Here is a 13,553-nt window from a genome sequence, read left to right on the forward strand (position 1 = left end):
CCCCCCAAACCATACATCATTTTTATTCAATATGAACATTCTTATGAATAAGGTGTAAGAAGACAATGTAGGCCTTTCCATGTCACCCACATGAAAGAATTTTCTCTACTTTAAAATGTTGTTCAATTTATTTTTGGGCCATCCCCTCAGGTGCTCAGATGGTTTTTCCTGACTCAGTATTCAGAAATCAGTCCTGCAGGGCATAGGGAACCTATACAGTGTCTGGGACCAATGATGGGTCAGTGGTGTGCAAGGATCCAGTTGTACTACAGAGCAACCTATCCAGAGAAATAAGTGTCATAGTAGGGGCAGGAGAGATAGCATGCAGGGCATTTGCTTTTCCTGCAAAATGACAGTGGTTCGAATACCTGCATCCAATCTGGCCCCCCAAGCCTGCCAGGAATGATTTCTGAGCACAGAGCCAGGAGTATCCCCTTAGCACTGCTGGGTGTAACCCAATAAAATCTTGAGATCCACTGAAAACAAAGGGTTTGGGAACACAAGGACCTGAGGCCACTGCAGGCCAAAAGAAGTCTGCACCCTCCCCCTCTCAGAGAGGGAATGGAGGCCAAGGGCTGAATGTCAAAGACCTTCAACTACCCCCACCCTGCTCCTGGCAACCACCCTAGCAACAGGACAGTTAACCAAATTGGAAAGCCTGGGGGGGGGGGGTGTTGGGAGAACACCTTGAAAAGCCTTCTTGGAACAAAGGACCATTGCCTGGGGCCAGGGTAGCAGCATCTCCCTCAAACCTCAGGGTTTCAAACATTCCTTGTGGAAAGTGTATCAGGGGAGCTCTTTCTCGGATATGGAGCCACATCTTGCCTTAATCAGAGCTGGCTGGAACTCAGCAGTCAGAACTGCCTGCCAAGCCAGACTTTCCTGCACAGCTGGAGTCCTGGATCCCCCAATCACTCCCCAGGAGCCAGATCTGGAGAGAGTGAAGGGAGAGCTGCAGATTCCCGCTAGGGCCGCCGCCTCTTCCCCCCAATTCCTAGGAGGCACTTGGGTTCTCCCAGGCACCACTCGAGCAGTTCTTTCCTTGGTCGAGTCTGAAAATTCCCGCCTCGGCTTGTTCTATCCGGTGATCTCTCTGGACCGCCCGCTTCCCCGCGGCCTCCCGCATCTGGACCATCGTGGGGTGTCGGGACTGAACCCCGCTCGCCCACTTGCCAAGACAAGCGTCTTGGGCGGTCGATCCCGCTCCCCCGTCCCACTCGCCTCCTCCTTGGCCTCTTCTCTCTAAGGAGACGATCCGGATCTGCACAGGAACAAACGCAACAAGATCCAACCTCCGCGCTCTCGGTCGGTCCCACCTCTGGGCGCCACCGCCTCCTCAAATTCCCGGGGCGCCCCCGCCGCTCACCTGGCAGTGATTCTGGGCTCCACGCGTTCAGAGCGGCCAATCGTCCCTCCAGACCCCACCCCAGGGGACCCGGCCTGGCCAGAGCAGCAGAGAAGGCAGCTCAAGGGACCGAACTGGGAAGGGGAGGCAAAGGACGCTGCGGGTAGATGACCTCACATCTACTCCCGCCGTCCTCTTAAAGGGACATCATGAGCTTGGCTGCAGCCACTCCTTTTCCCAAAGTATTGAACTCTGGAGCCACAGAGATAGCATGGAGGTAGGGCGTTGGCCTTGTATGCAGAGGGACGGTGGTTCGAATCTCCTGAGCCAGCCAGGAGCGATTTCTGATCATAGAGGAGGGAGTAATCCCTGAGCACCGCCTGATGCGACCCCCCTCAAAATATTATTTTACTCAGCTTTTATTAAAATTATGCCTCTGATTGAAACTCAAGTATGAATAATTTTGTAACAAATATGCTTAAATAAAAATTATTTTTAAACTGTTTCAGGCACTCTATCATAATTCCTTTATGATATGATATCATATGCCTTTAACAAAGTGCCGTTTTTGTTTTAGTGTATATTTTATTTTGGTTTCTTGCAGCACACACTAAAGTGTCAATAGATTTTTTTCCTTTCAGTGAAATCACTACTTTTCTCAGGAACACTGTTATTGCTTTTAAAGATTGTTAAAAGGTTTTTCTCTTTTACCTATTTCATCTCCATATTGTAGGGTTTCAAATTTTCAGCACATTTTGCTTATCAAGAGGAAACATTTTGAAATGTTTTGCTTCCTTATTATTAGAAATCAAAGCATTTTTCCTTGAGAGGGGTGTTCACTATCCAGAATTAACTAACGATCAGTGGATTCAAAAACTATATTTCATGGTGGATTTTACTTCACATCTAAATGAGCTTACATAAACTACAGGGGAAAGGAAACACAATGTTTTCGATGTTAGAAGAAGTTATTTCGTTTGAAAACAAATTATCTGTTTTTGCTCAAGATTTTGACAGAGACACTTTGATTCACTTTCCAAGCCTGTTGAAACATCACCAAGAAAATAATTCTGATATTCTCATAACCTATTTTATTTTTTTTTTTTTTCATTTAGCTAATTTGTAAAGAATAGCCTCTAGTAAAATCATTTATACATATGTGTGTATATATATACATATATATGTATGTATAATACATGTCTCTGTATATATACACCCAGTGATGTTCAGGACCTAGTCTTTGTTTTTGGTTTTTTTTTTTGTTTAGTTTTTCTTTTTTTTTTTTACACCACCCATCACCAGTGCAACTTTCCCATCACCAATGTCCCAAGTCTCCCTCCTCCCCACCCGACCCCCGCCTGTACTCTAAACAGGTTCTCAATTTCCCTCATACATTCTCATTATTAGGACAGTTCAAAATGTAGTTATTTATCCAACTAAACTCATCACTCTTTGTGATGAGCTTCCTGAGGTGAGCTGGAACTTCCAGCTCTTTTCTCTTTTGTGTCTGAAAGTTATTATTGCAAGAATGTCTTTCATTTTTCTTAAAACCCATAAATGTGTGAGACCATTCTGCATTTTTCTCTCTCTCTCTGACTTATTTCACTCAGCATAATAGATTCCATGTACATCCATGTATAGGAAAATTTCATGACTTCATCTCTCCTGACAGCTGCATAATATTCCATTGTGTATATGTACCACAGTTTCTTTAGCCATTCGTCTGTTGAAGGGCATCTTGGTTGTTTCCAGAGTCTTGCTATGGTAAATAGTGCTGCAATGAATATAGGTGTAAGGAAGGGGTTTTTGTATTGTATTTTTGTGTTCCTAGGGTATATTCCTAGGAGTGGTATAGCTGGATCGTATGGGAGCTCGATTTCCAGTTTTTGGAGGAATCTCCATATCGCTTTCCATAAAGGTTGAACTAGACGGCATTCCCACCAGCAGTGGATAAGAGTTCCTTTCTCCCCACATCCCCGCCAACACTGTTTATTCTCATTCTTTGTGATGTGTGCCATTCTCTGTGGTGTGAAGTGGTATCTCATCGTTGTTTTGATTTGCATCTCCCTGATGATTAGTGATGTGGAGCACTTTTTCATGTGTCTTTTGGCCATCTGTATTTCTTCTTTGTCAAAGTGTCTGTTCATTTCTTCTCCCCATTTTTTGATGGGATTAGATGTTTTTTTCTTGTAAAGTTCTATCAGTGCCTTGTATATTTTGGAGATTAGCCCCTTATCTGATGGGTATTGGGTGAATAGTTTCTCCCACTCAGTGGGTGGCTCTTGTATCTTGGGCACTATTTCCTTTGAGGTGCAGAAGCTTCTCAGCTTAATATATTCCCATCTGTTAATTTCTGCTTTCACTTGCTTGGAGAGTGCAGTTTCTTCCTTGAAGATACCTTTAGCCTCAATGTCCTGGAGTGTTTTACCTACGTATTGTTCTATATATCTTATGGTTTTGGGGCTGATATCGAGGTCTTTAATCCATTTGGATTTTACCTTCGTACATGATGTTAGCTGGGGGTCTAAGTTCAATTTTTTGCAAGTGGCTACCCAGTTTTGCCAACACCACTTGTTGAAGAGGCTTTCTTTGTTCCATTTAGGATTTTTTGCTCCTTTATCAAAAATTAGATGATTGTATGTCTGGGGAACATTCTCTGAGTATTCAAGCTTATTCCACTGATCTGAGGGCCTGTCTTTATTCCAATACCATGCTGTTTTGATAACTATTGCTTTGTAGTAAAGTTTAAAGTTGGGGAAATTAATTCCTCCCATATTCTTTTTCCCAATGATTGCTTTAGCTATTCGAGGGTGTTTATTGTTCCAAATAAATTTCAAAAGTGCCTGATCCACTTCTTTGAAGAATGTCATGGGTATCTTTAGGGGGATCGCATTAAATCTGTACAGTGCTTTGGGGAGTATTGCCATTTTAATGATGTTAATCCTGCCAATCCATGAGCAGGGTATATGCTTCCATTTCCGCGTGTCCTCTCTTATTTCTTGGAGCAGAGTTTTATAGTTTTCCTTGTATAGGTCCTTCACATTTTTAGTCAAGTTGATTCCAAGATATTTGAGTTTGTGTGACACTATAGTGAATGGAGTTGTTTTCTTAATGTCCATTTCTTCCTTATTAGTATTGGTGTATAGGAAGGCCATTGATTTTTGTGTGTTAATTTTGTAGCCTGCCACCTTGCTATATGAGTCTATTGTTTCTATAAGCTTTTTGATAGAGTCTTTGGGGTTTTCTAAGTAGAGTATCATGTCATCTGCAAACAGTGAGAGCTTGACTTCTTCCTTTCCTATCTGGATTCCCTTGATATCCTTTTCTTGCCTAATCGCTATAGCAAGTACTTCAAGTGCTATGTTGAATAGAAGTGGTGAGAGAGGACAGCCTTGTCTTGTGCCAGAATTTAGAGGAAAGGCTTTCAGTTTTTCTCCATTGAGGACAATATTTGCCTCTGGCTTGTGGTAGATGGCCTTAACTATATTGAGAAAGGTTCCCTCCATTCCCATCTTGCTGAGAGTTTTGATCAAGAATGGGTGTTGGACCTTGTCAAATGCTTTCTCTGCGTCGATTGATATGATCATGTGATTTTTATTTTTCTTGCTGTTGATGTTGTGTATTATGTTGATAGATTTACGGATGTTAAACCAGCCTTGCATTCCTGGAATGAAACCTACTTGATCGTAGTGGATGATCTTCTTAATGAGGCATTGAATCCTATTTGCCAGGATTTTGTTGAAGATCTTTGCATCTGCATTCATCAGCGATATTGGTCTGTAATTTTCTTTTTTCGTAGCATCTCTGTCTGGTTTAGGTATCAAGGTAATGTTGGCTTCATGAAAGCTATTTGGAAGTTTTCCTGTTTTTTCAATTTCATGAAAGAGTCTTGCCAGGATTGGTAGTAGTTCCTCTTGAAAGGTTTGAAAGAATTCATTAGTAAATCCATCTGGGCCTGGGCTTTTGTTTTTGGGCAGACATTTGATTACTTTCTTAATTTCCTCAATAGTAATGGGTGTGTTTAGATATGCTACATCCTCTTCATTCAATCGTGGAAGATTATAAGATTCCAAAAATTTATCCATTTCTTCCAGGTTTTCATTTTTAGTGGCATAGAGTTTCTCAAAGTAGTTTCTGATTACCCTTTGAATCTCTACCATATCAGTAGTGATCTCTCCTTTTTCATTCCTAATACGAGTTATCAAGTTTCTCTCTCTTTCTTTCTTTGTTAGTTTTGCCAGTGGTCTATCAATCTTGTTTATTTTTTCAAAGAACCAACTTCTGCTTTCGTTGATCTTTTGGATGGTTTTTCTGGTTTCCACTTCATTGATTTCTGCTCTCAGCTTTGTTATTTCCTTCTGCCTCCCTATTTTTGGATCCTTTTGTTGAGCACTTTCTAATTCTATGAGCTGCGTCATTAAGCTATTCAGGTATGCCCCTTCTTCTTTCCTGATGTGTGCTTGCAAAGCTATAAATTTTCCTCTCAGTACTGCTTTTGCTGTGTCCCATAGGTTCTGATAAATTGTGTCTCCATTGTCATTTGTTTTTAGGAAGGTTTTGATTTCCTCTTTGATTTCATCTCGGACCCACTGATTATTCAGTATGAGGCTATTTAACTTCCAGGTGTTAAAATTTTTCTTCTGTGTCCCTTTGTAGTTTATATATAATTTCAGGGCTTTGTGGTCAGCAAAGGCAGCCTGCAAAATTTCTATCCTCTTGATATTATGGAGATATGTTTTGTGTGCTAACATGTAGTCTATCCTAGAGAATGTCCCATGTACATTAGAGAAAAATGTGTATCCAGGCTTCTGGGGGTGGAGTGTCCTGTATATATCTACTAGGCCTCTTACTTCCATTTCTCTCCTCAGGTCTAGTATATTCTTGTTGGGTTTCAGTCTGGTTGACCTGTCTAGTGTTGACAATGCCGTGTTGAGGTCTCCCACAATTATTGTGTTGTTATTGATATTATTTTTCAGATCTGTCAACAGTTGTATTAAATATTTTGCTGGCCCCTCATTCGGTGCATATATGTTTAGGAGGGTGATTTCTTCCTGCTGTATATATCCCTTGATTAATACAAAATGTCCATCTTTGTCCCTTACTACTTTCCTAAGTATAAAGTTTGCATCATCTGATATTAATATGGCCACTCCTGCTATTTTTTGGGTGTTGTTTGCTTGGATGATTTTCCTCCAGCCTTTTATTTTGAGTCTATGTTTGTTCTGACTATTCAGGTGCGTTTCTTGTAGGCAGCAGAAGGTTGGATTGAGTTTTTTGATCCATTTAGCCACTCTGTGTCTCTTAACTGGTGCATTTAGTCCATTGACATTGAGAGAAAGAATTGTCCTGGGAGTTAGTGCCATCTTTATATTAAAGTTTGGTGTGTTTGTTGGTAAGCCTTGTCTTAAAGTATGCCGTTCAGTTTTTCTTTTAAGAATGGTTTTGAGTCTGTGAAGTTTTTGAGCTGTTGTTTGTCTGTGAAACTATGTATTGTTCCTTCAAACCTAAAAGTGAGTTTTGCTGGGTACAGTATTCTAGGCGAAGCATTTATTTCATTGAGTTTTGTCACTATGTCCCACCACTGCCTTCTGGCCTTGAGTGTTTCTGGTGACAGGTCTGCAGTAAATCTCAAGGATGTTCCCTTAAATGTAATTTCTCTTTTAGATCTTGCTGCTTTCAGAATTCTGTCTCTATCTATGGGATTCGTCATTGTGACTAGAATGTGTCTTGGGGTGTTTTTTCTGGGGTCTCTTTTAGTTGGCACTCTTCGGGCATGCAGGATTTGATCACATGTATTCATTATCTCTGGTAGTTTCTCTTTAATGATGTTCTTGACTGTTGATTCTTCCCAGAGATTTTCTTCCTGAGTCTCTGGGACTCCAATGATTCTTAGGTTGTTTCTGTTGAGCTTATCATAGACTTCTATTTTCATCTGTTCCCATTCTTTGAGTAATTTTTCCATTGTTTGATCATTTGCTTTGAGGCTTTTTTCCAATTTCTTCTGCTGTATGTAATTGTTATGTATCTCATCTTCCAGTGTACTGATTCTATCCTCAGCTGCTGTTAACCTGTGGGAAATCTCAAACATGTTTTTCTTCAATTCATCTACTGAGTTTCTCAGACCTGTTATTTGATCTGAAATTTCCGTTTGGAGTTTTCTCATTTCTATCTTCATATTCTCCTGATTCTTTTTAGTTTTCTCTTCTATACTTTGTTTGAGTTCTTTGAACATGTTCCATATTGCAACTCTAAACTCCTTATCTGAGAGACTGACTAGGTGGTTGATCATGTTCAAGTCATCAGAGTTGCCATCTTCATTCTCTATGTCTGGCACTGGCCCATGTTGTTTCCCCATTGTCACACTAGTACTGCGTGTTTTTCTACGTGTTGTGATTGTATTCATTGGCTAAATGCTGTGCACCGTCGCTAAGGGGAGCGGAGCAACCGTGCTCCTCTGGCTTCTCCCTTTCTGGGCGTGTCGACTCACCTCCACGGAAGGCTCACAGGAAGGCAGGCTGGCAGATGGGCTGCACCCAGGATGAAATCAGGCCAAAAATGCAGGACAGCAGAGTAGAGAGGCAGAAGGGTGCTGGCATCTGAGATCCAGCGAAGTTCAGTGGCTCCTCCCTTTCTGGCGTGTCGACTCACCTCCACGGAAGGCTCACGGGAAGGCAGACTCCCCGGAAAGTTCACAGGAAGGCAGGCTGGCTGATGAGCCGCACCAAGGGTGAAATCAGGCCGAAAATGCAGGACAGCAGAGTAGAGAGGCAGAAGGGTGCTGGCATCTGAGATCCAGCGAAGTTCAGTGGCCTCATAACCTATTTTAAAACAGCACTTTTATATATGAGGCAAGCTTTTCTCAAGAGGTTACAGGATTTCAAAAACAGCAAAGCAACATTGGCCTGTTAAATAAAACCTCTGGATGCCTCTGTAACGGAATTCATTTTTTCTCCCTTTAATATCAACATTGGCAACTTTGAAATGCAATTGCTAGATTTAAAAAACAGAGAACTGTGGAGCTCGGAATTTGAACGTCTTTGTCCTAATTTAGAAAGTTTGGAGAAACACAAATGTGAACTTAGTTCACAGCACAAGTGGTCTGCTTTGAAAGACTTGGAGAAGGAAGATATGTTGATTTTTAACACTAGGAATAGTATTCCTGATTCATCTAATCAACTAAAAAAAGCTAGCATTTGCTGTTCTTTCCTTGTTTGGGTCTACATATTTATGCAAACAATCATTTTCAAGCATGAATCTTATCAACAGTAAATTGAGACATTGTCTCATTGATGAGAACCTGAAATCGTGCCTAAAATTAAAAACGACATACAAACCTGACTTACTCAAACTATCCAAGGAAATGCAAGGCCAATGTTCATATTAGTTTTGTGACTTTGTCAGTCATTATAAGTATGTAATTTTCTGTACACTGTAAGACAAATTTTACGAAATTTAACATTATTGTTAAATAATGTCGTTCTAAAGTTTTTGTTTTATTAGTTGTGTTATTTGTATCCTCCCGAACTATGTGGATACTTGCATACAGAATATTCTCAATAAAAACTTATTAAAACTAAAACAGTGTACCATCCTATGTATTTTTGGTTTTAAAAATGTGGCTCTTGGGGCTGGAGAGATAGCATGGAGGTAAAAGCATTTGCCTTGTATGCAGAAGGTTGGTGGTTCGAATCCCAGCATCCAATATGGTCCCCCGAGCCTGCCAGGAGTGATTTCTGAGCATACAGCCAGGACCTGAGCGTGGCCGGGTGTGACACAAAAGCCAAAAAAATAAACAAAAAAAATGTGGCTCTCGGGGACCTGGAGAGATAGCACAGCTGCGTTTGCCTTGCAAGCAGCCTATTCCAGACCAAAGGTAGTTGGTTCGAATCCCGGTGTCCCATATGGTCCCCCGTGCCTGCCAGGAGCTATTTCTGAGCAAACAGCCAGGAATAACCCCTGAGCACCGCTGGGTGTGGCCCCCCAAAAAATGTGGCTCTCGAGGCCGAGAGATAGCATGGGGTGAGGCATTTGCCTCACATGCAGAAGGCTGGTGGTTTGAATCCCGGAATCCCATATGATCCCCTGAGCCTGCCAGGAGCCATTTCTGAGCATAGAGCCAGGAGTAACCCCTGAGCGCTGCTGGCTGTTACCCCCCAAAAAAAATGTGACTCTCAAAATAAATTTCAATTGTGCTTTTGCCAAGATTTGTCTCAGTTGAAAAAAAAAGGTTGTGGACCATTGGTCTAGCCCCTTCAGGGAACACTACAACCAAACCTTCTCAGGGCCTTCCTGTTGATCATCTGGAGAAGATCCTGGAGCTCAGTGGCACTCACAGTGGCCCCTAGGATGCCAGAAAGAAAATCATTCCTTCGGACCCCCATGTGCCCGTAGGGACCCCCCAACAATCCTCGCTCTAAACAGAATGGTAGCCCTTTGGTGCTTCTGATTTAGGAGACAAATCCCTGGACTGGTTATATCACAAGACACATAGCTGGAGACTCCTACATAAGACAAGCAGTTCAAAATGGGGCTCGGTGAATGGTCCTGAAGGGTGGGAGCAATATTTGAACATGTCTGTGAACATATCTATTGGTGTTCTGCATCTCCTCCTGTCTCTGAGCTCAGTGGATGGTATTAACTATATGATACATGCTTTTTATATAATGTACATTTTTAAAAAAATTTATTTAAACAACTTTACTACATACATGATTGTGTTTGGGTTTCAGTCATGTAAAGAACACCACCCATCACCAGTGCAACATTCCCATCACCAATGTCCCAAATCTTCCTCTTCAACACCCAAACCCTGCCTGTACTCTAGACAGGCTTTCTATTTCCCTCATACATTCTTATTATTAGGATAGCTCAAAACTTAGTTACTTCTCTAACTAAATTCATCCCTGATTGTGGTGAGCTTCCTGAGGTGAGCTGTAAATTCCAGCTCTTTTTTCTTTTGTGTCTGAAAGTTATTATTGCAAGAATGTCTTTCATTTTTCTTAAACCCATAGATGAGTGAGACCATTCTGTGTCTTTCTTTCTTTCTTTCTTTCTTTCTTTCTTTCTTTCTCTCTCTCTCTCTCTCTCTGTGACTTATTTCACTCAGTATAATAGATTCCATGTACATCCATGTATAAAAAAATTTCATGACTTCATCTCTCCTGAAAGCTGCATAATATTCCATTGTGTATATGTACCACAGTTTCTTTAGCCATTCATCTGTTGAAGGGTTTCTTGGCTGTTTCCAGAGTCTTGCTATGGTAAATAGTGCTGCAATTAATATAGGTGTAAGGAAGAGATTTTTGTATTGTATTTTTATGTTCCTAGGGTACATTCCTAGGATTGGTATAGCTGGGATGTATGGGAGCTCGATTTTCAGTTTTTGGAGGAATCTCCATATTGCTTTCCATAAAGGTTAAACTAGACGGCATTCCCACCAGCAGTGGATAAGAGTTCCTTTCTCTCCACATCCCCACCAACACTGCTTGTTTTCATTCTTTGTGATGTGTGCCAATCTCTGGGGTGTGAGGTGGTACCTCATAGTTGTTTTGATTTGCATCTCCCTGATGATTAGTGATGTGGAACATTTTTTCATGTGTCTTTTGGCCACTTGTATTTCTTCTTTGTCAAAGTGTCTGTCCATTTCTTCTCCCCATTTTTTGATGGGATTGGATTTTTTTTCTTGTAAATTTCTGTCAGAGCCTTGTATATTTTGGAGATTAGCCCCTTGTCTGATGGGTATTGGGTGAATAGTTTCTCCAACTCAGTGGGGGTATCTTGTATCCTGGGCGCTATTTCTTTTGAGATGCAGAAGCTTCTCAGTTTAATATCGCTGAAGCGATAGCACAGCAGTAGGGCATTTGCTTTGCACACAGCCAAACCAGGATGGACTCAGGTTCGATTCCAGGCATCTCATAGGTCCCCTAAGCCTGCCAGGAGCGATTTATGAGTGCGCTGCCAGGAGTAGCTCCTGAGAACCAACAGGTGTGGACCCCCCATCCCCCAAAATATCAAATAATGCAAAGGACCTGGGTCAGGAGCAATAGCTCAAAAGGGATTTTCTTTGCACTGAGATTTTCTTTGCACTGGCCCGAGGTTCCTGGCAGCAGAGCCAAGAATAATCCAAGTGTCGCAGGATTTGACGCTCCCCCCTCAAAAAAAATAAATCTGAAGTGCTGAATGAATGAGTTCAGCTAGGGTGCTAGCAGTGCAAGCCCTGGTCTCAAAATCCAAAGGATGAAGCTGCAGCTCTGAGCCCCACTTTCTCTCAGGCCCCACAAAGCCACTGAAAGCTAAGAACAGAAGCTCTCTGGGAAAGTTGCCCTGCACAACAGCACTCCCTTGCAGGCCAGCAGCAACACTGACCCTTGCACATGGCTCAGATGAGCTCTGCAACAGGGACTTAAGCGGGACAAACCCTCTGCTGCCCTACTGGCAAATGGTGCCCTGAGATTTGCCTTGCATGCTGCCGACTCCGGACGAACATGGTTCGATTCCCCAGCATCCCAAATTGTCCCCGGAGACAGCCTGCAGGAGCCAAGATCAGCCTGAGTCCCTCAGGGTGGCCCATGGCCATGAATCTATAGAAAAATCCCGAAATTTCTGGGCTGGAGCTTCAGGACAGAGAGCAGAGTTACAGACTGCAGCCAAGCGCCTTGGGATGCCCCATCCAGACAGGTTCGCCTCTTTCTCAGTCTCCAGCACCCACGGGGACACCCCAACAATCCTCCCTCTCCACTCAAAGGCAGCCCTTTGACGCTTCAAAGCCCAGGATTCCATGACATCACAGCACAACTGGCCAGAGGTTTGAAAGGCCAGGCTCTAGAAGTGATCAGGCACTGCCAGGCTTGGAAGGTGAAATATTTTTTCTTGTCGGATAAGTGATTCCAAATACTGGAGGTAACAGTGTCCTAGACAGACAGAGACTGTTAGGCTAAACGGATGAGGATTACACTTTTTAAATCAACATTGCAAACTACAGACACTAAACACAAACCAAGTGCTCAGAATGTACACTTTGTACCATGTGCATTATTTTTGGCTTTCATGTACTTGTGTTTCAGGTTTAGATGCAGCAATGTGCCTCCGTGCTCTAGGATCCCTGCTGGCTGGGGTTCCTAAAGATGGAATTGGCTCAGCTACTTGTAAGTCAAAAGCCTCCCAGACGCTATGAACTTTCTGACCAGGTTGTCTGTGTGCATCACATTGGCTTTGCAGCTATGGCATGCACTGTTCATGATTTCCCGGTTACTTCCTACAGAAGTATCTCAGAATGGGGCTCAAGGAATGGTGGTGAAGGGTGAAGCTTTCTAAGTGATAAGTAGAAGCAATATTTGAGCATGTCAGTGGACATAGCCATTGGCGCTCTCCACCTCTTCCTGTCTGTGTTCAGCAGATGTTTCTTGAACTGCTTGGGGAATAGTGTATTGCTGGGGACAGCGATTTAACAGAGTTCAACATTATGAAAGGAAAGGATGTTAATCCATGGAAGGCTAAGTTTAGTTGTTTAGAAGATGGGTTAAATTATTCAAAAATTGACACACACATAGATACACACACATATATATAATATACATATACGTATATATAGACAGAGACAGAGTCAGTCATGTAAACAGAGGACAAGGACGTCCAACAAACTTCTTTTCTGTAACTGAATGCAATCCAGATGTTTTCCTCAGCAGGTTCTGGTGGAACCTCACCAAGAGGGACTGATTTTAGGGGAAAATCACTTCCTCAAAAACGGCCTCCTTAACCTTAACTGCCCTTGGATTGGCTTCCCAGCTGCCCAGTCTAGCCCATGACTCTCATGCTCCAAGGGCTGCCCCTGTCCATCCCTCTGCTATGACTCAGACCATTGCCAATTGCAGTTCTCCCAGCTGATTTGCACCAACTGAGTGCAACCTGCCTGAGGCTAGGCATATCCCCCATAAATTAAAGAGAAAAAAATTATTCCAAAAGTGAATCAGGGACCAGAATGATAGCACAATGGCTAGGGCATTTGCCATGATACCATTGACCCAGTTTCTCTGCCAGGTATTTCATGTGGTGCCCCAATAATGCCAGTGTAATTTCTAAGCACAGACCCAGGAGTAGCCTCTGAATTCTGTGGGGTGTAATCCCACAAAAAAAAAAACAAACTAATACATTGAACCAGTTGTTAACAGTGATAATTCAACAAGATAGTGGATTATTCTGGCAGGCTGTT

The sequence above is a fragment of the Suncus etruscus genome, chromosome 15, assembly GCF_024139225.1.
Source record: "Suncus etruscus isolate mSunEtr1 chromosome 15, mSunEtr1.pri.cur, whole genome shotgun sequence".
Lineage (NCBI taxonomy): Eukaryota > Metazoa > Chordata > Mammalia > Eulipotyphla > Soricidae > Suncus > Suncus etruscus.